Source organism: Oncorhynchus keta, chromosome 28 (assembly GCF_023373465.1).
Source record: "Oncorhynchus keta strain PuntledgeMale-10-30-2019 chromosome 28, Oket_V2, whole genome shotgun sequence".
NCBI lineage: Eukaryota > Metazoa > Chordata > Actinopteri > Salmoniformes > Salmonidae > Oncorhynchus > Oncorhynchus keta.
The window spans coordinates 30,860,336-30,883,491 of NC_068448.1; positions in this window are offsets into that span (position 1 = coordinate 30,860,336).

Here is a 23,156-nt window from a genome sequence, read left to right on the forward strand (position 1 = left end):
TGAGTTAAACAGCATGTGGTTAAGCTGAGATGAAGAAAACTCATAAGAACTCAGGAAAGCATTCTTTATCTCATTAAATAATCTAAAGCAGATTTTAAAAACTCTATTTGGCAAACCATATATAGCTACTGGTGTTGCATCCAGCATCCAGCCTGTTGCATCCAGCTTTCTATTGACCTTTGGCCAGCTGGGTCACTACTAGATTGTCCAGGCTGAAATGGATCCAGGTCCAGTGCAACAGGGGGCTTATCTGCAGAGCCCGAAGTGCCGGCCATGAATGCACTCAAGCAGTGGCACTCACACACACAAACATATCCACAGGGATATGTATGAAGCAACCTGGACTAGAGTGGTGGTCTTCAGAGTCCTCACTCATCACCCCTGACACTAGTTATTCTGGGGTCTATAGGCTGCTCAGATACAGGGGTGGATTGGCTATCTGGCAATTCTGGTAATTGCCAGATCGGCTGGACGATTATTTTGCTTGGATGGGCTGGTCGAAATTGCCACACACAATAATATTTTTTTATATATATCAAAAAATAAAACAATGAAAAAGGTGAAATGGCCGGTGGCCCATGGGCCTGTTAAGATTGTTTTTAGATACATTTTGGGGCGATTACTCTGATATACTAATCTGTAATGAGCCTTTGGCTGATCAGGGAGCAACAGCCGGCCTCCCTACCAAGATGGGCCAGCCTGGTTTTCTGAGCTGAGGTCACACGAACTCAAATTTAAATGTAAATTCAGCATCTTCAAAGAGACCTGCTCTGACTCTGTCATCAGGCAGTCAAGATCATGGATCGTAAAAAATGGAAAGGGTGCCTATAAACGTAGAAAGAGCACATTCTACGTTGTCACCTCACTTAAAAATAGTTTACCATGATTTGGTGCATTACCCTACTCCTGCCCCTGCCCCTGTGCCTGTGCCTGTGCCCTCGCTGGGGCCTGCTGCTGTGATGAGCGAGCCACTCTCCTCTCCTCCCATGCGTTCGAGAGAGAAATGCGTTCTGAACATATAACATTTCAAAATGCAATTGAAGTAAAAACACAGCTTTGAAAGCTTCGTCCCGTTGTCCCTGTTGAAGAGAGGAGGGTCTCAGCTTCCTGTAGGTATATATTTAGTTCTCAACTCTCAATAATCAACTTAATTGCAACTATTTTGCAAACAAAATATTTTATATGGCTTTGAGATATTGAGTGTTGTGCCTACAACTAGAACGTTTTTTTAGGACTAGCAGTGGGTATTATATTTACAGTTAACAATTGAGTTAAAGTGTTTTTTAGGACTAGCAGTGGGTATTATATTTACAGTTAACAATTGAGTTAAAGTGTTTTTTAGGACTAGCAGTGGGTATTATATTTACAGTTAACAATCGAGTTAACGTGTTTTTTAGGACTAGCAGTGGGTATTATATTTACAGTTAACAATCGAGTTAACGTGTTTTTTAGGACTAGCAGTGGGTATTATATTTACAGTTAACAATCGAGTTTACGTGTTTTTTAGGACGAGCAGTGGGTATTATATTTACAGTTAACAATCGAGTTAACGTGTTTTTCCCCCACTTCCTCAGGTTTTGAACCGCAAACAAATTAGCCTATGATATTAATGTACATAAAGATGTATGTAATTAATCTCTATGAAACATATATAATAATAAGGAAATGATGGAGTCCTATTTTGACAGGGAGTTGGCAGTGCATGCAGTAATGTGGGCTGTGTGTGAATAAAGTGTCAGGGCCGATATGTTGTCCCAGGCTGCCCCAGCTCAGATACACATTCAGTTTGGTTATGTTTAATGTTATGTCTATTTCAATGTCAATTCCTGATTTCCTATCAGTGTATTGGGTCAGGTACTGAATATTATTTGTCTGCACAACTGTTTTATCATTTAAATGTACTGTCATTTTGAACAGCATCAATAATAGCTCCTTTGTGGGCCATGACAAACTACTTTGAGCCATGCATGATTTTGTGTACATTGTGTAGTGTCTAAATGTTGCTCATCGCATTTCAGTGTCAGAGTTGACCCAGGCTGTCATGTTTTGGAACTATGACATGGTAGGACAGAGGTCCTGGTGTCCCTCCCTTCCAACCTGTCCCCAGAGTCTGTCAGGAATGGAATTACAGAGTGGTGTAGAAAGGCAACCAGCTCAACACAGCTGCAATTAGGCTAACATTTCCAAATAGGTGCTACACTAAAAGTTAATAACTCCCAGCTGTTCTGGACATTAGTCCCATAGAAAGATAGAGGTATAGTTTTGCATGCGCACTGAGTTTACTTATGCAGTACATGATTCTTCAGAAGATCAACAATGTATACTAGCTATCAGATTTGTACATGGGTAACAAACCTTGGGATCACTGAGTGTCTTTCCATTCAGAGAATGAAACAATTCATCTCAAACCACACACGCACACAACCGTTCCAGGCCACCTGCTGTTAAGAGAAAATATGTATTAATTGTTTATAATTATTCAGGGTATCAGGTATCTTGATCGTGACAAACTGCAGCTTTACTGTCCAAGTCTCAGTGACACATGGTCTTATATAGGCCATACTGCTTGACAGCTCCACTAGCCACCTCACCGCTCTGTGCCCTCAGCTGCTGCCTGGCCTGGCCTGCCTGCCGCAGGAACTATTGAACCCAAGGCCTCAGCATCATCACATCACACCAAGTGTGAGAAAAACCCTCAACGAATGTTGACATGGAGCTCCTGGCAACTTTTGAAATATGCCTGCGGGACATTTATTTACACATACATGCTTTGTTATATAAACAAATACCCATACACATAATTACTTTTGTCTTGAAGACAAATAATATGCTACTTATCAAGTAGCGCCTAATGGGGACTGACGAACAGTGTTTCCTAGAAGAGACGCATGCTCAGGCAAGGGCATGCGTGTACGAAAGCATATTTCTAATGCCTGTCTGCAGTATAAATTGTTGCTGGTTGACACAAAGTAAGGGAATGAACAGAGGAAACTGTTCTGCTTAATATAGAAAGATGAATGAAGAGTCATTCTGAAGGAGATGGGTTACACAGTGCCCACTGCAGATGGAGTGGGTGAAGACAGGCGAGTGAGATATCGTTTCAGCCTGGCATGCCACTCATCTCAGTGAGCATGGCCCATGCGGGATCTGAGGGATCTGTCCCATGTGACACATTTAGAATAGTCATGTACGTCCATGCATCAATGAGATATCATTATTTTAGTCCAATCAATTTGTTTGGCAGTGCCTTGCTCCTTTTGGTGTAGGAAATGGAGCTGTACAGTAATATATAATATAATATATGCCATTTAGCAGACGCTTTTATCCAAAGCGACTTACAGTCATGTGTGCATACATTCTACGTATGGGTGGTCCCGGGGATCGAACCCACTACCCTGGCGTTACAAGCGCCATGCTCTACCAACTGAGCTACAGAAGGACCACCACAGTAGTTGCAGGTGACTGAGGGCAAAAGTTGACCGGTGGGTTTAGCCATGCTGGTTAATAAATGGTCATCAAAATGCTCAGTGTGTGTGTTTTATTATTGCCTGCCACAGCCAAGGAAAATATCAGTGGAGCAGGAACCAGGGTTGCGTTATGTGGCACATGGCACGATATTGGTATTAGTAAGACTATGTAGCTGGTGATCACGCTCTGTTTCTATTTAATACCAGCCCCTACAGTATCCACACAGCCCTAATCCTGCTACAGTCGGAGTCGTAGCAGCAGTGTTAATTGGGGTAATTGTGAGGCATGAGGCTGCCTGCTGCCGGGCCTTGTGGAGTTATTCCTATAATGGAGTAACAGGGTGGCAGTAGGATTCCTTGGGGGATTCAGGGGCGTGAGGGTATCTGAAACATTTCCTCTCTGTCTTCCATGTGACAGAGACAGTGTTTTGTTTTGTCAACAAAGAGCGTTATGGCAGGGACTTATCTTACCACTGGCCTGTCTATGAATAGCTTGTCAAATTGGCAATACTCTCTCAACGTGTTCAATGACATGTACTACAAACTAGTGGAGCAGACAATTTTAATCCTCTCATGTAAGTTAAAAACAGCAGGATACAATTATTCATCTTCGTGCTACTTTTTACAAATCAAAATGTAATGGTGATTCTGGAGTTTCCCCAAGTTGCTATTGACTCCATTGTAGTATCAGGACACTTTTAAAATAATGCATATAGATTTCTAAATACCTGGAATGGGTTGAAAGTTCATGGTTCTCAATTCCAGATATTTTTTATTTTTAGCTCACCAGTAGATGAGGCTGAATTTGTTCAACCCCGGCCCCAATCCTCACTACTACAAAGCCCACAAACAATTGTAAAATGCTTTTATTACTTACAGTACAAGCATTATATGCATTCAAACTCCATGGTCATTACACTGTGAAGTCACTGAATCCACATTTCTAGAGCACAGTGGCTCCAGTGAATATTTATAGCATTGGACTGCTGCAGTTTACAAGCTTTGGTAATGATGTGCAAAGCGCTGTAACCTATGGCATGATGACATGTTGACAACAAAGGTATTTACTGTAATCCTTACAGTGGTGATTCCTGCATTTATCTCTGTCTTTCTTTGTTGAATAGATGACATTGGCAAAGTAGTGACCTCCCTCCCTCCATCCCTCCCTCTCTTACAGATACAACACACAAACACAAGTACAAACACACACACACTTGAACACAAACTCATGGAGCATTTGCTTACATTTATAATTGAGTAATTTAGCAGATGCTCTTATCCATAGCAACTTACATTAGTGCATTCATCTTAAGATAGCTAGGTGAGACATCAACATATAAAAGTCGTAGCAAGTACATTTTATCATCAAAGTCAGTGCTAGTTGGAAAAGCTAATGGGATATGTCTAAGACTCTCATTTTCAGAAGATGGGCAGGGAATCTGCTGTCCTAGCTTGTTCCACCATTGGGGTTCCAGGACAGAGAAAATCTTTGACTGGGCCCAGCGGGAACTGCCCTTCGGGTGTTAGGGCCGAGAGACCAACCAGCTCGGGTTGGGGTTTATGGTTTGACCATAGCCTGAAGGTAGGAAGGGGCAGTTCCCCTTGCTTAGAGGCGATGTCAGACTGGCGATGTCAGACTGCCAGTAAATGCTGCCATCTACTGAAACTAACCCTTCTTTGAGCTTGTAATCTCTACAGTGCCAACTGAAGACATATTACTGTATCCTGGGGAAAAACATATTGATCAAAACATCACTCAATATATGTGGTCTTGATATGTTGACCCCAATGATTTATAGATACACTAGATGACTGACATAGGGCACTGTTTTGAAGTCACAGCGCCTCCATCTTGGTCCTCTCCTTCTCCATTGAAAGACATATTTTGGAAGCTATAGAAAGGTATTTATTAACATCTTTCTCTACATCTGTTTATTCCATTACAGGCACATCAATGCATACTTTTTCAAGACATTTTCGTTAAAATATAATTTTTGGAAAGTACTAATGTACTACAGCAACAACAAAAAATACTTGTAATTTTGTCCTTGAAACATTTAATTGAAATATTGTAGAAAACCCATTTATTCCTATGGAGGAGTACTTCTTCTGAGGAGTGGAAATAGGGCCACCCGGTGGCTTCAAATTCTCTCATTGGTCAATACATAGCATCAGCAATCCAGGGTTTATATCAATGACTGTATATATGAATGGACAAAGCCATCGGTCAAGTAAAATAAAATAAAAGTTTATTTGTCACATGCGCCCAATACAACAGATGTTTACTTACAAGCCCAAAACCAACAATGCAGATTTATGAAAAATAAGAGTTAAGAAAAGATTTACTAAAAAAACTAAAGTATAAAAAAGAGTAACAATAAAATAACAATAACAGGACTATATACAGGGAGCATCGGTACTGACTCAATGTGCGGGGGTACAGGTTAGTTGAGGAAATTTAGGTAATATGTACATGTAGGTAGGTGAAAGTGACTATGCATAGACAACAAACAGCGAGGAGCAGGAGTGTACAAATGGGGGGGGGGTCAATGCAAATAGTCTGGGTAGCCAGTTGATTAGCTTTTCAGCAGTCTTATGGCTTGGGGGTAGAAGCTGTTAAGAAGCCTTTTGGCCATAGACTTGGCCCTCCAGTACTGCTTGTCGTGCGGTAGCAGAGAGAACAGTCTATGACTATGGTAGCTGGAGTCTTTGGCAATTTTTAGGGCCTTCCTCTGACACCGCCTAGTATAGAGGTCTTGGATGGTAGGAAGCTTGGCCCTGGGCCATACACACTACCCTTTGTAGCGTCTTGAGGTCGGAGTCTGAGCGGTTGCCATACCAGGCGGGGATACAACCATGCTCTCGATGGTGCAGCTGTATAGCTTTTTGAGGATGTGTTGTCCTGGCACCACACTGCCAAGTCTCTGATCTTCTCCCTGTAGGCTGTCTCATCGTTGTCGGTGATCAAGCCTACCACCATTTTGACGTTGACAAACGTAATGATGGTGTTAGAGTCGTGCTTGGTCGTGGGTTAACAGGGAGTACAGGAGGGGACTAAGCACGCACCCCTGAGCTGCCCCCGTGTTGAGGATCAGCGTGGCAGATGTGTTGTTGCCTATCACATGACACCATGCATTCCTATGTGAAGACTCAATAGCGCGTTGAAGCCAAATGTCAAAAAGTCAGTTAAGATGGTGTCTCATGGAGACATAACATCAGCAGTTTGATCTACTCTAGCAAGTTGCATGCTAGCTCAGTGCTGCCCCGTCTTATTAAGTAAATCAAGTTGAAGGCCAAACGGGGTACTGCAGGCTGCCACAAAATTATCTTCATAAATTCTTCTATGTGATTGTAAAATAATCAGATAAAGGACATACATCTGGTGTATTAAAATGAATTATTGGTACCATGATTGTCTTCAAAAAAAATAAGACATTTACACAAAGATTGGCCAATGAACATGGATATTTTTCCATTCACTGTAATGGGAGATCATGTTTTTCAAATTAATGCCTGCAGTACTGTGGTCGGCCTTGAACTTCCGTGGCTTCAGTGAGAGGGGACAGTCACTCTCCCCTGTGTTATATACATCATTGGTTGACCCTAGTCTCTTGAGGCCCTTGATTGAACCTATCCTTGATTTAAAGACTACAGTGATATGATTTTAATGGGAGCAGTTGGTGTGCTATTCTTACACTCCCTAACGTGTTGAACACGGCAATGCATTATAACAATATAACAATGCAATATATTTAAAAAAACGTCTGCTGCAGCATTAAGATTTGTGTCGTTATGGACACTTTTAAAGGGATTATCATCTCACCCTGTGAAACATGTTTTGATCATGAGATTGTGCTACACTAATATTTTTCCTGCTAATATAACCCTTTTTCACATAACAGGCACTCAGCATTTGGTGTGTGGGTAGGATATTTAGCTACCGACCTATCTATCTATACAGGATTTTATGATGTGGAAATTGGAGTTGATGACCATTGATTTGGTAGGCTAATGTCTGACCTGTGTCTATAAATTCCTGCATGTCATGTGAACTGTTTGCAATTGTACTTCTTCAAGAGAACAAAGTCACGTTTTATGAGCTCCTGTATTCAGCCTCTGTTTAGTCATCATTTTGATTATAATTGAGGTTCCACTCTCTGACCCTCCAACACAGTATGAGACAAGAGTATCATAGGGATCAATGTCAAAGTTTAAATTCATCATTGGCTCCAAATAAACGTATAGGCTACCTATGATTTAGGGGGCATTCATGCTCCGTTTTTTTTTTGATAACTCAATGAGTAGGTTATATGCGTTGGCTCAATTGGCTAGGCTACTTCCCAGTGATCAAATGAGCTGATTAGGCCTAAACTGATTCAGGGCACGGAATCTTGACATAAGCAGGTAATATCATATTTTTCCAATTTGTGGAAAGAGATTTCTTAAAGGGTCAATCCGCATCGAAACAATAACAAAGCGCAATTCCTGTCCCTGTTTTGGTAAAAAACTGGAAGGATGTAATCACTCTCAAATTCATGTGTCAAAATGATCGTTTTAACCATATAGTGTTTGTGTACATTTATTTAGTTTACAAACATTGGATTAAAACAAGCTTATATGTTGTGTTCTGATGAGACCACAGTTTACTTAGTTCATTAGGCATTTCTATGTTTTATTCTTCAAGAATCAAGAGGTCCAAAAACTGAAGATTGAAAAAGTGTCTTGTTCCCTAGCAAAATGTTCTTCTGAACAAGCAGGAAGCCTATGCCTACAGTACATTCAGTAGGCCTATGTGTGTTTTTTGTTCTAGGCTTATAGGTCTACATTTCTATCTAGCTGCTCTATTTCCATGACCAGTGATGATGTGCTCAACGACATTGTCTTGTTTCGTCAGCTGCATTCCACAGCTTTGAATTCCCTAAAAATCACCAGTTTACACACTGTAATTATAGTTTCTTACTTTGAAAAAGGTGGCTGTTGTGCTAGGTACAAGTACATTTGATGTTTTGCTCTGCATGTCTTATAACATCTCTGATGTATGTTATCTTGATTTATTATGTGTTAATCAAAAGTGGACATATGCTGTTTATCACAGTCCCTGGTTCGAATCCAAGCTTTTTCACATGCGGACGTGATTGGGAGTCCCATAGGGCGGCGCACAGTGTCGTCCGGGTTTGGCCGGGGCAGGCCGTCATTGTAAATAAGAATTTGTTCTTAACTGACTTGCCTAGTTAAATAAAGGTTCAATAAAAATTTAAAAAATAAGAAGAAAAATCACTCCACTGTTTCGACCTGTCACTTGTCTGGCCCTGATGTTGCTGAGGTCATACACACCTCCAGTGAGCCTTATGATAAACTATAGGCCCCATGCTGAGTGAGGTCTAGGCAGGGGGCCCTGGAAGGGACCATCCTAGTTGGTAAATTGATGTTGTGCCAGCATGTGTCTGTTGGCTGGTGCCCATATTCAGCTCAATCAAAAGGAGTCACAGTGATGGGAGTGACACGGCCTGCTGCCTTGCCTTGCCTCCAGCAACGACACCTCTGCTTGAGACCTTTCTCCTTGACAATCCCATCTCCGCTCAGGTGACTGAGTGGCTCTTGAGTTCCATTCTGAGATGATTGAGGCGATGTCCCGTGAAACAACAGCTTTTCTGCTCTGGCTTGAGACTAGTCCCTGATTGTGTCTTCTGCTGTGAGGATCAGAGGTAAAGACTGGCTCTCTGAGGCCCACCCTGACACAGATTTTCATTCAGTTCCCTGGCACATGGACTATCATTCAGTTCCCTGGCACATGGACTGTCATTCAGTTCCCTGGCACATGGACTGTCATTCAGTTCCCTGGCACATGGACTGTCATTCAGTTCCCTGACACATGGACTATCATTCAGTTCCCTGACACATGGACTGTCATTCAGTTCCCTGACACATGGACTGTCATTCAGTTCCCTGACACATGGACTATCATTCAGTTCCCTGACACATGGACTGTCATTCAGTTCCCTGACACATGGACTATCATTCAGTTCCCTGACACATGGACTGTCATTCAGTTCCCTGACACATGGACTGTCATTCAGTTCCCTGACACATGGACTGTCATTCAGTTCCCTGACACATGGACTATCATTCAGTTCCCTGACACATGGACTGTCATTCAGTTCCCTGGCACATGGACTATCATTCAGTTCCCTGGCACATGGACTGTCATTCAGTTCCCTGGCACATGGACTGTCATTCAGTTCCCTGGCACATGGACTGTCATTCAGTTCCCTGGCACATGGACTATCATTCAGTTCCCTGACACATGGACTGTCATTCAGTTCCCTGACACATGGACTGTCATTCAGTTCCCTGACACATGGACTGTCATTCAGTTCCCTGACACATGGACTGTCATTCAGTTCCCTGACACATGGACTGTCATTCAGTTCCCTGACACATGGACTATCATTCAGTTCCCTGACACATGGACTGTCATTCAGTTCCCTGACACATGGACTATCATTCAGTTCCCTGACACATGGACTGTCATTCAGTTCCCTGACACATGGACTGTCATTCAGTTCCCTGACACATGGACTATCATTCAGTTCCCTGACACATGGACTATCATTCAGTTCCCTGACACATGGACTGTCATTCAGTTCCCTGGCACATGGACTATCATTCAGTTCCCTGGCACATGGACTGTCATTCAGTTCCCTGGCACATGGACTGTCATTCAGTTCCCTGGCACATGGACTATCATTCAGTTCCCTGACACATGGACTGTCATTCAGTTCCCTGACACATGGACTGTCATTCAGTTCCCTGACACATGGACTGTCATTCAGTTCCCTGACACATGGACTATCATTCAGTTCCCTGACACATGGACTGTCATTCAGTTCCCTGACACATGGACTGTCATTCAGTTCCCTGACACATGGACTGTCATTCAGTTCCCTGACACATGGACTGTCATTCAGTTCCCTGACACATGGACTGTCATTCAGTTCCCTGACACATGGACTGTCATTCAGTTCCCTGACACATGGACTGTCATTCAGTTCCCTGACACATGGACTGTCATTCAGTTCCCTGACACATGGACTGTCATTCAGTTCCCTGACACATGGACTATCATTCAGTTCCCTGACACATGGACTACGGTGTGACAGCTTTATGGGTGGTGCAGCTTTTGCCACTATCACCTCACCACAATCATCTTTAACAGTTACCCTGTACTGACCTTCCTTGTGTGTGTGTGTGTGTGTGTGTGTGTGTGTGTGTGTGTGTGTGTGTGTGTGTGTGTGTGTGTGTGTGTGTGTGTGTGTGTGTGTGTGTGTGTGTGTGTGTGTGTGTGTGTGTGTGTGTGTGTGTGTGTGTGTGTGTTTTTGTGTGAGACATTGCAAAAATAGGAAGTAGGTTGCTCATGTTTGGAAAGTGGAATATGAGGGGTTGTCTTAACAAGAATGAGGAAGTCCTGGAGCCGGTTACTGGAAAGGTTCTGCCTGCTTCCTCATAGTGCCTCTTTTTTTTGTTATTTTCTTGTACATAGTACATTCATAAAACCAAAGACCAGAATAACTTTCAGTAGGATTTCCTCTATCAAACATTTGTATGAACAAGAAGAAAATGCTACGCAAGTGTGAGGCTGTGTGGAAGTCAAATGTAGCCAGTAGGGGGCATTAATAGATCATTCATTAACAACATAAACCAGTGTGCAGTCAGAGGTCTAATTGGTCTCCCCCTTACAAAATACACCCCATGAATGTAACATAATCATCAACATTTTAATCAAAACCATTACAATAGCAGACTTATTGAGGACATCATATGATTTGATTCTATCCACTTATATTGTGATCCACTCTTTCTGTCATGTTGTAGAAGTCAGGAACACCACTGTCCTTACAACTTGCCTCTTATCACTCATTCAGTGGCTACAGCAGTCACTGTTGTTTAAAAGGTCAGCAATGTGCTTCCTATTTAGCCATAGGACTGGTCACATTCTTTTCTAGGAACTCATTCTGACCATACATTTTGCCACAGGGCTTTGAACTAAAAACTATAATGTCTGCAACTCAGTTGTCTGTATCGTTAACACTGATAATAGTAACTCTTTTTCTGCACTGAGATCCGGGGTGTTTTGGTGGAGACAGAACTTCCTGATCTATAAAATACCATTTAAATGGTAGTCTTCTCCAAGTCAGTTGTCTTTACATAGAAGTCTGTTCCCTTATTAATTGAAAACTTGTTTAAGGAAATTAGCAAGGAATTGATTTGTTGAATTTATCCACTTACAATGAATGACATAATGACATACTTTGATTTGTAAGGTAAGCAGAGGAGTACTAATAGGATTGGCTGTGTAGTAGGGAGAGTGCTCTGTGATGTGCTTTGGAGTCAGAGACAAACTCACATTTGATTTAAAATTGAGTTGATCTCCACTGATGCCATGCTTCAGCATGTTTCCAAGGTAACAGAGGAGTTTGGCTTGAAACCAGACCCTGCAGTGCAGAGTGCCACTGCATAGAAACCAGCCTAAATATATCCCCACACACTTTACTTCAACGTAACACATTCACATCCATTATCAACCACACACACACACACACACACACACACACACACACACACACACACACACACACACACACACACACACACACACACACACACACACACACACACACACACACACACACACACACACACACACACACACACACACACACACACACACACACACACACACACCTTATGCATTCCTCTCATCTTGTGTGGTCCAGACATCATAATTTATATAATATAAAATAATGTAGCGGACACAGGGAGTAATTATAATATCTGGGGCAATGAAGGTCTGGGGTTGTGGGGTTGTGTGCTGCTGATGCCATAGCTGGAGTCAGTATGCCACGCAGTGTGAGTTAGCATCATTAATTAATTTTGAATATGGACAGCCCAAAATAAAACATGTTTTACCTAGCCTACAGTAGTGGTGCCACTGCCTGAGTAAAGGAAGTAAAAAGTACAAATTATATAACATATCTTCTCTTCATTGTGAATGTTTAATTAATTTAACCACCTTGTGGATTTCTGTCATGGGTTCTGTTTCTGCTATCTATGGATAGATGATGCATGGAATGGTGCAGGGTTTTGGCTACAAACATGAACGTGGACGTGTAATTTAAAGCATTGATGGCCAGATTGTGCATTGTGGTTTCACAACCTTTTGTAACCTTGTGAGTGAGGCCCATAGCAGGGAAAGTCCCCTGAGTCGACTGAGCATTAATTGCCCAGAAACACTGTAGTTTCTGAGACTGCCTTAGTGCTATAGCATACCACAATACACCCTATTACTAATCTATTACCATTCTAAAAACATCACAGTGCCTCTGAGATCTTAAAAATGTGTAACGCTAAGGATGATTTGGTATTCCGTTTGAATGCGAGCTTTGCTCTTTTGTGAGGCCTGTCTCTTCTGGAGAGCTTCTTGAAGTCTCCTCAAGTCTGCAGCCATGCTCTGCAGGGAAGAAGATAGCAGCCACATGGTCACCCCCACGTGCAGGAGGCCCCCCCTTACCCAACCTGCGCCTAAGACACATGTCTTTCTCCTCTGCTGGCTTTGCTTTCTAAGGGCTTAAAAAATAACAGCCTTCCGATTCTGATATCATTTGTATTTTAGGAAACAAACTGAACTTACTGTGCTAAGCTTCATGGAAGCGATGTACCAAAGCCTTTAAAAAAAGCTCTTTTCAAAATGCTTCATCTGAAATATAATGTTGTCAAGCTAATTCATATGCTACAGCACAAGGTTTCGTTACAAGTGCCATTGCAATAGACAGACAACAGTCTCCAGTAGTCTTGTGCACTACAATATGCTCCATAACCTCATGGCCTTCACCACATGCGTCTAAATTCGCTGTGACCCCAATTTCATCCTGCAATCTAGCTTTCTTTGGGAACCCCCCATCACCAGTAATGGGTAGTGACGGATGGTCTCCCCAATGCGTGTGAGTGTGGGGCCTGGTGGGCTCCCGTGTCCAGAGAGGCCATGAGAAGATGTATGAAACCCAGCCCAGAAGCACCTCCCCCTACACCTTTCATCTCTCAGGGCTGCCTGCCTAACCATCCCAACCAAGGAATGCTGCCGGCAGCAGAGTTCCGCCCACCCGTCAGGCATTCCAACAAGGCATTGTGGGTGGGATTCAACAGGGTCACAGCCAAGGAAGTGAACTAGGAAGTTTTCACAAGAGTTGATCTTCTCTTTAAAACCTTCTCTTTAAACCACTCCACTGCTACCTTTTATTAATTTCAGCAAACAAAGTCTGTGACAGTCAATTTTAGCAAGCAAATCTTGGTGAGGCAAACAAAAAATATATTTTTTTAGATGCATGCCAGCAAAGCCACAAAACAACACAACACTAAATAATACATTAATTGCACTATAATGGCAACAAGCGGTTCCCACAAACTGTTAGGGCCTACATAAAGCTGTCCCAACAGCAGAGCTTTCATTTCAGCACCATGGGGTGAATCCTTACCACCGTACACCTGGCTATCAGCGGAGCCTTGTCTGGCAGCGAAACAATTCATTCAGCCTCGTTTTCCTGCCTTATTAAAAAACATAGCTGATATGGCTGACTTGCTTAAACAAATGTAGCTTCTACTGATAATTGAGATGTACAAACTATGGTGTAAGGGAATGATGCCCGGATAAGAGGCATTCTGTAATTTCGATTAAGACATTAAATTAATGAGCAAGCTAAGATGGACGTAGTCAATATATATATGTGTGTTGAGCACTTTTGCAATGGACAACGAAAGAATACAGAACATGGGCTGCTCTGACAGTATTTGCCCTGTACAACAAGTCAGAACCGTAGGATAAATAAAGGGGGTATATAAGCAGACAAAGAAAGCTCTTACAATATTAGATGATGACATTTCTCAAAAACAGGTTATAGGCTACATGTGCACCATCGAGTCAGAACAGTAACGTTAGGCAAAATTAAGAGGTGAAAATAGACAAAATTATTAGGGTGAGGCACATGGGCAACAAACAGCTTACTACACAACATACACTTAGCATTACTTTCTTAGCTACAGTATACGTCTCTCCCTGGCATATTACATCATTTATGCAGCGGTGTATGAGAACAAAGAATGCGGGATGCTGGCCAATAAAGAGGAAAGATTAAGATGGGAAAAAGAACACAGACACTGGACAGAGAAACTAGAAGGCCAGCATCCCGGAGTTGCGTCTTCACTGTTGACGTTGTGTAATGCGGTGGGTGGGGGGGGCAGGTAAGTCAGGTGCAGGAGAATGAACTTGGTAAAAACGGAGCTGTTTAATCAACTTTTTTTTTGAACTCAGAAAACCAAAGTATACAAAAATAACATAATCGGGTGCAAAACCCGACGCACACTAGCAAAAAATACACACCCCTATACAACAAACAATCTCTGACAAGGGCATGAGGGGAAACAGAGGGTTAAATACACAACATGTAATGAATGGGATTGGAACCAGGTGTGTAGGAAGACAAGACAAATCCAATGGAAAATGAAAAATGTATTAATGATGGCTAGAAGGTCGGTGACGTCGACCGCCGAATACCACCCGAACAAGGAGAGGGACCGACTTTGGCGGAAGTCGTGACAGTACTCCCCCCTGACGCGCTGCTCCAGCTGCGCATCGGCACCGACCTCGAACCCGGAGGGCAAGGCACAGGGCGATCCGGATGGAAACGGTGGAAATCTCGCAGCATAGAAGGATCCAACACGTCCTCCACCGGAACCCAGCATCTCTCCTCCGGACCATACCCCTCCCAGTCCACGAGGTATTGAAGGCCCCTCACCGACTTCTCGAATCCAGTATGGAACGAACAGAGTACGCCCGGGCCCCCTCGATGTCCAGAGGGGGCGGAGAGCTGCTACCTGACCAAAAGCCCAGATAAACCTCCGGTAGTAGTTGGCAAACCCTAAGAATCGCTGCACCTCCTTTACTGTGGTGGAAGTCGGCAAATTACTCACAGCTGCAATGCGGTCACTCTCCATCTCCACCCCTGACGTGGAAATGTGATACCCTAGGAAGGAGACAGAATGTTGAAAGAACATGCATTTCTCAGCCTTGACGGACAGGTTATGCTCCAACAGGCGACCAAGCTCTTTGCGCACCAGGGACACATACTTGGCGCGTGTAGCGGAGTATATCAAAATGTCATCAATATACACCACTACACCCTGCCCATGCAGGTCCCTGAAAATCTCGTCTACAAAGGCTTGGAAGACTGATGGCGCATTCATCAACCCGTACGGCATGACAAGGTACTCATAGTGCTCTGAGGTGGTACTGAAAGCCGTCTTCCACTCGTCTCCCTCCCGGATACGCACGAGGTTGTAAGCGCTCCTGAGATCTAGTTTGGTGAAGAATCGCGCCCCGTGAATTGACTCAGACACCGATAGTCAATACACGGGCGCAGACCCCATCCTTCTTCTTCACAAAAAAGAAACTCGAGGAGGAGGGTAAAGTGGAGGACCGAATGTACCACTGACGCAGGGATTCGGAGACATATGTTTCCATAGCCTCCGTCTCCGCCTGTGAGAGGGGATACACGTGACTCCTGGGAAGTGCGTCTACCAGGAGGTCTATCGCACAATCGCCCCGTCAATGAGGTGGTAATTGAGGTGGTAAATCGGCATATTCAGGGGGAATGCGCACGGTGGAGACCTGGTCTGGACTCTCCACCGTTGTAACACCAACGTAAACCCCTAAACACCTACCTGAGCACTCTCGCGACCACCCCGTGAGAGCCCTCTGTGGCCAAGAAACAGTGGGGTTATGACAGACTAACCAGGGTAGGCCCAGCACCAAAAAACGCAGGAGAGTCAATGAGAAAGAGACTAATTCTCTCCGTAAGACCCCCTGCGTCACCATACCCAAAGGCGCGGTGACCTCCCTAATCACCCCTGACCCTAATGGTCGACTATCTAAGGCGTAAACGGGGAATCGCACATCCACAGGAAAAATTGGGGTTCCTAAACTATGAGCTGACGCTCGATCAATAAAATTCCCAGCTGCGCCTGAATCTATGCCTTATGCTGGGAATATGGGGAAAACTCAGGAAAAGTGACAGACACAAACATATGTGCAACAGAGGGCTCTGGGTGAGAATGGTGCCGGCTCACCTGGGGTGACGCCAGAGCACCCTGCCTGCTGCCTCGATTCCCAGAGGAACCAACCGGCAGTGTGTCCTCTGCGGCCACAGATGGTGCACGAACTGGAACCTCCTCCGGTCTTCCTACGCACCGCCCCACCCAGCTCTATAGGTTCAGGAGTGGGGGTGCGAGGGGATCGAACCACCAGACCCCGATCTGAATGTCCGCGGGTAGCCAGCAGGTTGTCCAGCTGGATGGACAGGTCCACCAGCTGATCCAACGTGAGAGTGGTGTCTCTGCAGGCCAGCTCCAGACGGACTTCCTCGCGCAGACTGCAACGATAATGGTTGATCAGGGCCCGGCCGTTCCAACCTGCACCGGCAGCCAGGTTCCTAAACTCCAGGGCGAACTCCTGGGCGCTCCTCGTCCAGGAATGGTTGTTTAATTCATTCTATTATCTTTTACCACATCTATTGTGTTATATTCTCCTACATTCCTTTCACGTTTCCCCAAAGTTCAAAGTGTTTCCTTTCAAATGGTACCAAGAATATGCATATCCTTTCTTCAGGGCCTGCGCTGAAGGCAGTTAGATTTGGGTATGTCATTTTAGGTGAAATTGAAAAAAAGGGGCATATCCTTAAGAGGTTTTAAAGGTCTTACTCACATCGGCTCCAGAGAGCGTGATCAAACACTCATCTGAAACAGCTGGTAATCTCACACATGGTTCAGTGTTGCTTTCCTCGAATCAAGCATAGAAGGTACAATATTTAGCTTGTCTGGTAGGCTTGTGTCACTGGACAGCTCGCAGCTGGCTTTCCCTTTGTAATTTGTGATAGTTTGCAAGCTGTTTGATGGTTTGTCGGAGGGTTTTATAGGCGTCCAGATTATTGTCCCACTCCTTGAAAGCGGCAGCTCTAGCCTCTAGCTCAGTGTGGATATTGCCTGTAATCCATGGCTTCTGGTTGGGATATGTACACACTGTCACTGTGGGGACGACGTCGTCGATGCACTTATTAATGAAGCCGGTGTCTAAATTCCTAAATGCCATCGGATGAATTGTGGCACATTTTCCAGTCTGTGCTAGCAAAACAGTCTTATAGCTTAACATCCACATCATCGGACGACTTCCGTATTGAGTGTGTCACTGGTACTTCCTGTTTAAGCTTTTGCTTGTAAGCAGGAATCAGGAGGATATATTTATGGTCAGACTTGCCAAATTGGAGGGTGAGGGAGAGCTTTGAATGCATATCTATGTGTGGAGTAAAGGTGATCAAAAGGTTTTTTTCACCTCCAGTTGCACAGGTTGGTAGAAATGAGGTAAAAAACGGATTTCAGTTTTCCTGCATTAAAATCACTGGTCACTAGGAGCGCCGCCTCTGTGTGAGCATTTTCTTATTTGCTTATGGCCCAAAACATCTCGTTTTAATAAAATAAATGGAAAATAATACAAAATAATAACCTCGAACAATGCACAGACAAGAAACAGAAACAGAAAGAATGACGACTGGGGAAGAAACCAAAGGGAGTGACATATAAAGGGCAGGTAATCAAGGAGGTGATGGGGTTCAGGTGAGTGTCATTATGCACCCAACGCTGGTGAAAGGTGTGCACCCTAACGAGCAGCCTGGTGACCTAGAGGCTGGAGAGGGAGCACACGTGTACACAGTACAATATCCCCGATGCACAGCTCTAGCCGCAGGACGATCCCGGGGGTACAGGAGCTAACCGGTCACCTCTGCTAAGGCGTGGGAACCTGTCGATCCAGCTGAGGCGTGTGAGCATGACGACCTAGAGCACCAGAGAGAGAGCATATGTGACAGTACCCCCTCCCCGGCACGTTCGGCTCCAGCCGCAGGATGCCAACCACAGGGACGATCCCGGGGATCCGGAGCGGAACCAGGCTCGGAAACCTGACGAACCGGCTGAGGAGTAAGAGCCTGATGAGCCGGCTGAGACCTCCCCGGTTGCCTCGGCTGAGGCACTGGAACCTGTTCATCCAGCTTAGGCATGGGAGCCTACAAACCGGCTGAGGCCTCCCGGTGGCTCCGCTCCATCACCCGGACCCACATCACCCCCAACACCATTTTTTAAAAAGAATTTTTAAAAAAACACTCCCTGATGCTTCCCTTTGTTGAGTCGTCAGTCTGTAACGAGTACGCTAAGAGTCGAGAAGCAAGTTCAGGGAGTGAATACATTTAAAAAATAATTGAACAAAATAAGAAACACAAAAAGGGCATCAACATGAAACAGGAACTGAAACAATGCCAACTGGGGAGAAACCAAGGGGGGGGTGACATATAAAGGGCAGGTAATCAAGGAGGTGATTACAGGTGTGCACCATAACGAGCAGCCTGGAGGCCAGAGAGGGAGGACACGTGATAGTCCTCCCCTTCCTCCTCTGAGAGGCCTCCACTGGTACAAAAAAAGTTACGATCAGAGCAACAACAAAAAAATACCCAAAATAGCACAATTGGTCAGGAACCCGTAAAACGGATGTTATTCCCTCAAGCGTCATTCTGGCCCTCTTTTTTAAAGGACATTCTAATTTAAAAATCGTTAAGTTATGGAATTGGAATTTAATTGGAATTAGACTGTTTGGACATTTTGAATTGGAATTTAATTGGAATTGTAAAAACAATTCATCTTTGGAATTGAATTGAATTGAATTGGAGTTCAATATTTTTACAGCAGTGGAGGCTGCTGACGGGAGGACGGCTCATAACAATGGCTGTCGTCAAACCATTTGCTGTATTTAATACCGTACCACTTATTCCGCTCCAGCCATTACCACGAGTCCGTCCTCCCCAATTAAGGTACCACCAATCTCCTGTGTTTTACAGTTCCCAGTTGATATAATTCATGCAGATAGAATCAATTTAATGTAGGATTTGTTTTGACCTGTGTTCCTATATTTCCAGTATAGCTATGCTGTGTGAACAGTGACATGATCAGCCTGAAAGCCTGAGGGAATTTCATTTTAATTAGAATCATAGGAATTGCTGGGGATAATATTGAATCTGGAATATAATTATTGGAATTCAACTAGCATTGGATTTCAGAGGAATTTAATTATCTCTGAATTCAAAGACTGACAGGGAATTTGAATTGAATTACATTGAATTATAGGGAGAGAGAATTGAATTTGTGGAATTGACCCAACCCTGACTTGTGAACAGCATTTTTATGTCTCTGTACAGTATGAAGGAAGTTAGAGGTTGTTTTGTGAGCCAATGCTAACTAGCATTAGTACAATGACTGGAGGTCTACAGGTACGCTAGTTCATCTGACTGTGAGTAAGTATAAAAAATTGCTTAGCTGTCAGAATCTCGCAGTATTCCTTTAATACCAAGACACAATAATGGCCAATTCATGGCCAGTCAATTTAAATCTCGATCTTTCTGGTCATATTCATTCCTGGTTTTAATGAGTGTAGAATAGGCTAGGTTACAGAGGAAAGCCTGCTGAGAGTGGAGATTGGCTGGTAGTTCAAACCGACTCTCTGTGAAAGGAACTGTGTGTGGCAGTGGCAACAGCAGCTATCTGAGACCATTCTCCTCAGCAGGCTTTGTATTAGATCCAAGGCGAGCAAGTTCACAGAGACAGACCCTGGAGAAGGGGAGGGAAAACTGGTCTGGACAGGGTTTTTTTTTCAAAGGCAATTCCAGCATTTGGATGCCCATCGTGATTCACGCATGCAGCAGTGGATTCAAAAGATGCAGAAATGTCTTTTGTTCACCAGCTCTCCTTTAGAACTGATTCCTTTAGTGCAGTTTTAAAACAGCAGTCTCTCTTCTTTATAACGGCAGCCTTTCATTTAGAAATGTTAATGCAACAAAGATGTCTCAAATGAATGTGTAGTTGTACTCTTATAAGATGTTATGCATATTTATGGTGGTTCATCTCAGATAAGAGCCTGGTGCCCATGAGTTCATGTAATTGTATCCTCCTACCCTGTGTTTAGAGGATATGGATTTGTCCCCCCTCCTTTCCCACTCACTGAGCTATCCGGTTATATAAAACATTTATTGCTATTTCCCTTTCAATAAAAAAATAAGTCCTCATAAAATACACATCACATTGGCTAATGCTCCATTTAGCTTTCCCAATAATAAAGACCCTCTTGAAATAGTAACAGAGAGCTGATCCCAGTTTACATTATCGTCTGGCTTGGTATCATAAGTGTCCCTTATTGAATCTCCTCCATTAGCAGACTGGAAATGGGGGAGCCTTTTCCTCTCACACAGATGCTCTTTTGTACACAACTCAAGCAACTAGAGCCGTACATACTGTATACCCAGATATTGGATCTAGAGTGTTTAATGACCTCTTTGGCATGTTCACTTGTTGCTAATGACTGGTGAAACATTAAGATGGGAAGCATTTACTCCTGCATTCCTCGGTTCTCCATTAATGTCCTAATCAATCACAGGAGCGGCTCTAACAGTCTGCCCTCCTTTCCGTTCCTCAGGCTTGGGTTGGGTTCTGGCTATGTACGCTGCTGACCTTGGGGAAGAAGAGAGAGGAGTCCTCTAGGCACAGTGCTGCTCAGTGGAGCTGATAAACCTTTGTCTTGTTTCGAGGAAATGCTGATGGACATATTGGGACACTGGCAACACAGGAAGCAGAATGAGGATAATAGAACCAACACGGCTAACCTTTCTTCCACGCTGCCGCTGGGAGGCTGAGGGGCCATGGCTCGCCACTCAACACTCCCCAGTCCCCACTGCCTGGGAGAGGTAGGGGAGGGGCCGTGTGGAGGGTGAGGGGATGGTTCTCATAGCTCTCTTTCTCTCCCTTACAGGATTCCTTTCCTGCCACTTCACTCCCCGGTCCCCACTGCCTGGGAGAGGTAGGGGAGGGGCCGTGTGGAGGGTGAGGGGATGGTTCTCATAGCTCTCTTTCTCTCCCTTACAGGATTCCTTTCCTGCCACTTCACTCCCCGGTCCCCACTGCCTGGGAGAGGTAGGGGAGGGGCCGTGTGGAGGGTGAGGGGATGGTTCTCATAGCTCTCTTTCTCTCCCTTACAAGATTCCTTTCCTGCCACTTCACTCCCCGGTCCCCACTGACTGGGAGAGGTAGGGGAGGGGCCGTGTGGAGGGTGAGGGGATGGTTCTCATAGCTCTCTTTCTCTCCCTTACAGGATTCCTTTCCTGCCACTTCACTCCCCGGTCCCCACTGCCTGGGAGAGGTAGGGGAGGGGCCGTGTGGAGGGTGAGGGGATGGTTCTCATAGCTCTCTTTCTCTCACTTACAGGATTCCTTTCCTGCCACTTCACTCCCCGGTCCCCACTGCCTGGGAGAGGTAGGGGAGGGGCCGTGTGGAGGGTGAGGGGATGGTTCTCATAGCTCTCTTTCTCTCCCTTACAGGATTCCTTTCCTGCCACTTCACTCCCCAATCTTGTTTCACGGCCAGTAGGTCTCAATGGCCGGCTCTGAAGGGGGGTTGAGGGGGGACAAGCGGGGCCACGGGGGACTGTTGCAGAGTGAATAGGTGTATTTGGACTGTAGGTTCTGGGTTTGAGGGGTTCACAGAGAGCTGAGCTACAGGGGGGCTTCATTCTCTTTTCACTCAAAGTGGGTCAGGTGCTCGCAGTGTGAAAGTTCAGTGCAAATGATTTTTTTACGACAATGCTAACTGGTTGTAGAAAACAATAACGTTGCGGACCATATTGCATGTCTGGTTGCCATGGAGATGGATGAGACGACTTTTTGGCTAAAAAATTCAAATGAACGTAACTGTTACAGTCTCATTTATTATTATTATTTATTATTATTATTAAGAACTGTCTTTAAAAAAAATGTTTATACATTATGTTGATTTCAATTGATTTCTTGAAAAGAGTGTGATTAAGCAGCTTCTGGGATTGGATCCTCAGACCACCATGATTATCCATTACTTCCTACATGTTTTATGATTATATGAAGCCTAGAAAGCTCAGTGCTCCAACGTGCTGATAGGCCATGCACTCACTGCACTCACATTAGTGCTGATGACCAGCCTGCTGCACTACAGCTTCCATCCTTCGTCAAACAAAGGGGAAACCATATTTTTTAAGACAGGCCTTTGAACTCTCCGTCTGCCTAACATTCTGCGCTGCTGCCAATGGTCAGAGATTGAAGAGAAAGAGGAATGGGGTCACAGATCATTTAACTGGTCACATTAACTTGAAAAAATGTGTATGTGAAGTGCTTAACCCACAGCTAGCCCTCTGTGGCACCATTCTGTGACATAAATCACCCTTTAGTAGGCATTTGTCAGAGACCGGGCTTATGGACAATGAGCTGGTCTTAATGAGGGTGAAAAGGACAAAGTCAACGGAGGACCGGAAAATGAAGGAGAAGGGAGATGGTTTTCCTTCTGAGGGGCCCTGCCCCGTCTGTAGCGTTTCTTTACATGAGTGAATGTCTAGCAGAGATACAAGGCCCTCTTTGGTTTTGACTATTATCAGAGACTTTGCAAGAATGTTATATAGTTAAGCAAGCATAGAGACACAATCATTTCAAGATGGTGTATGTTATAGTAATTACCGAAATATATTTGTCA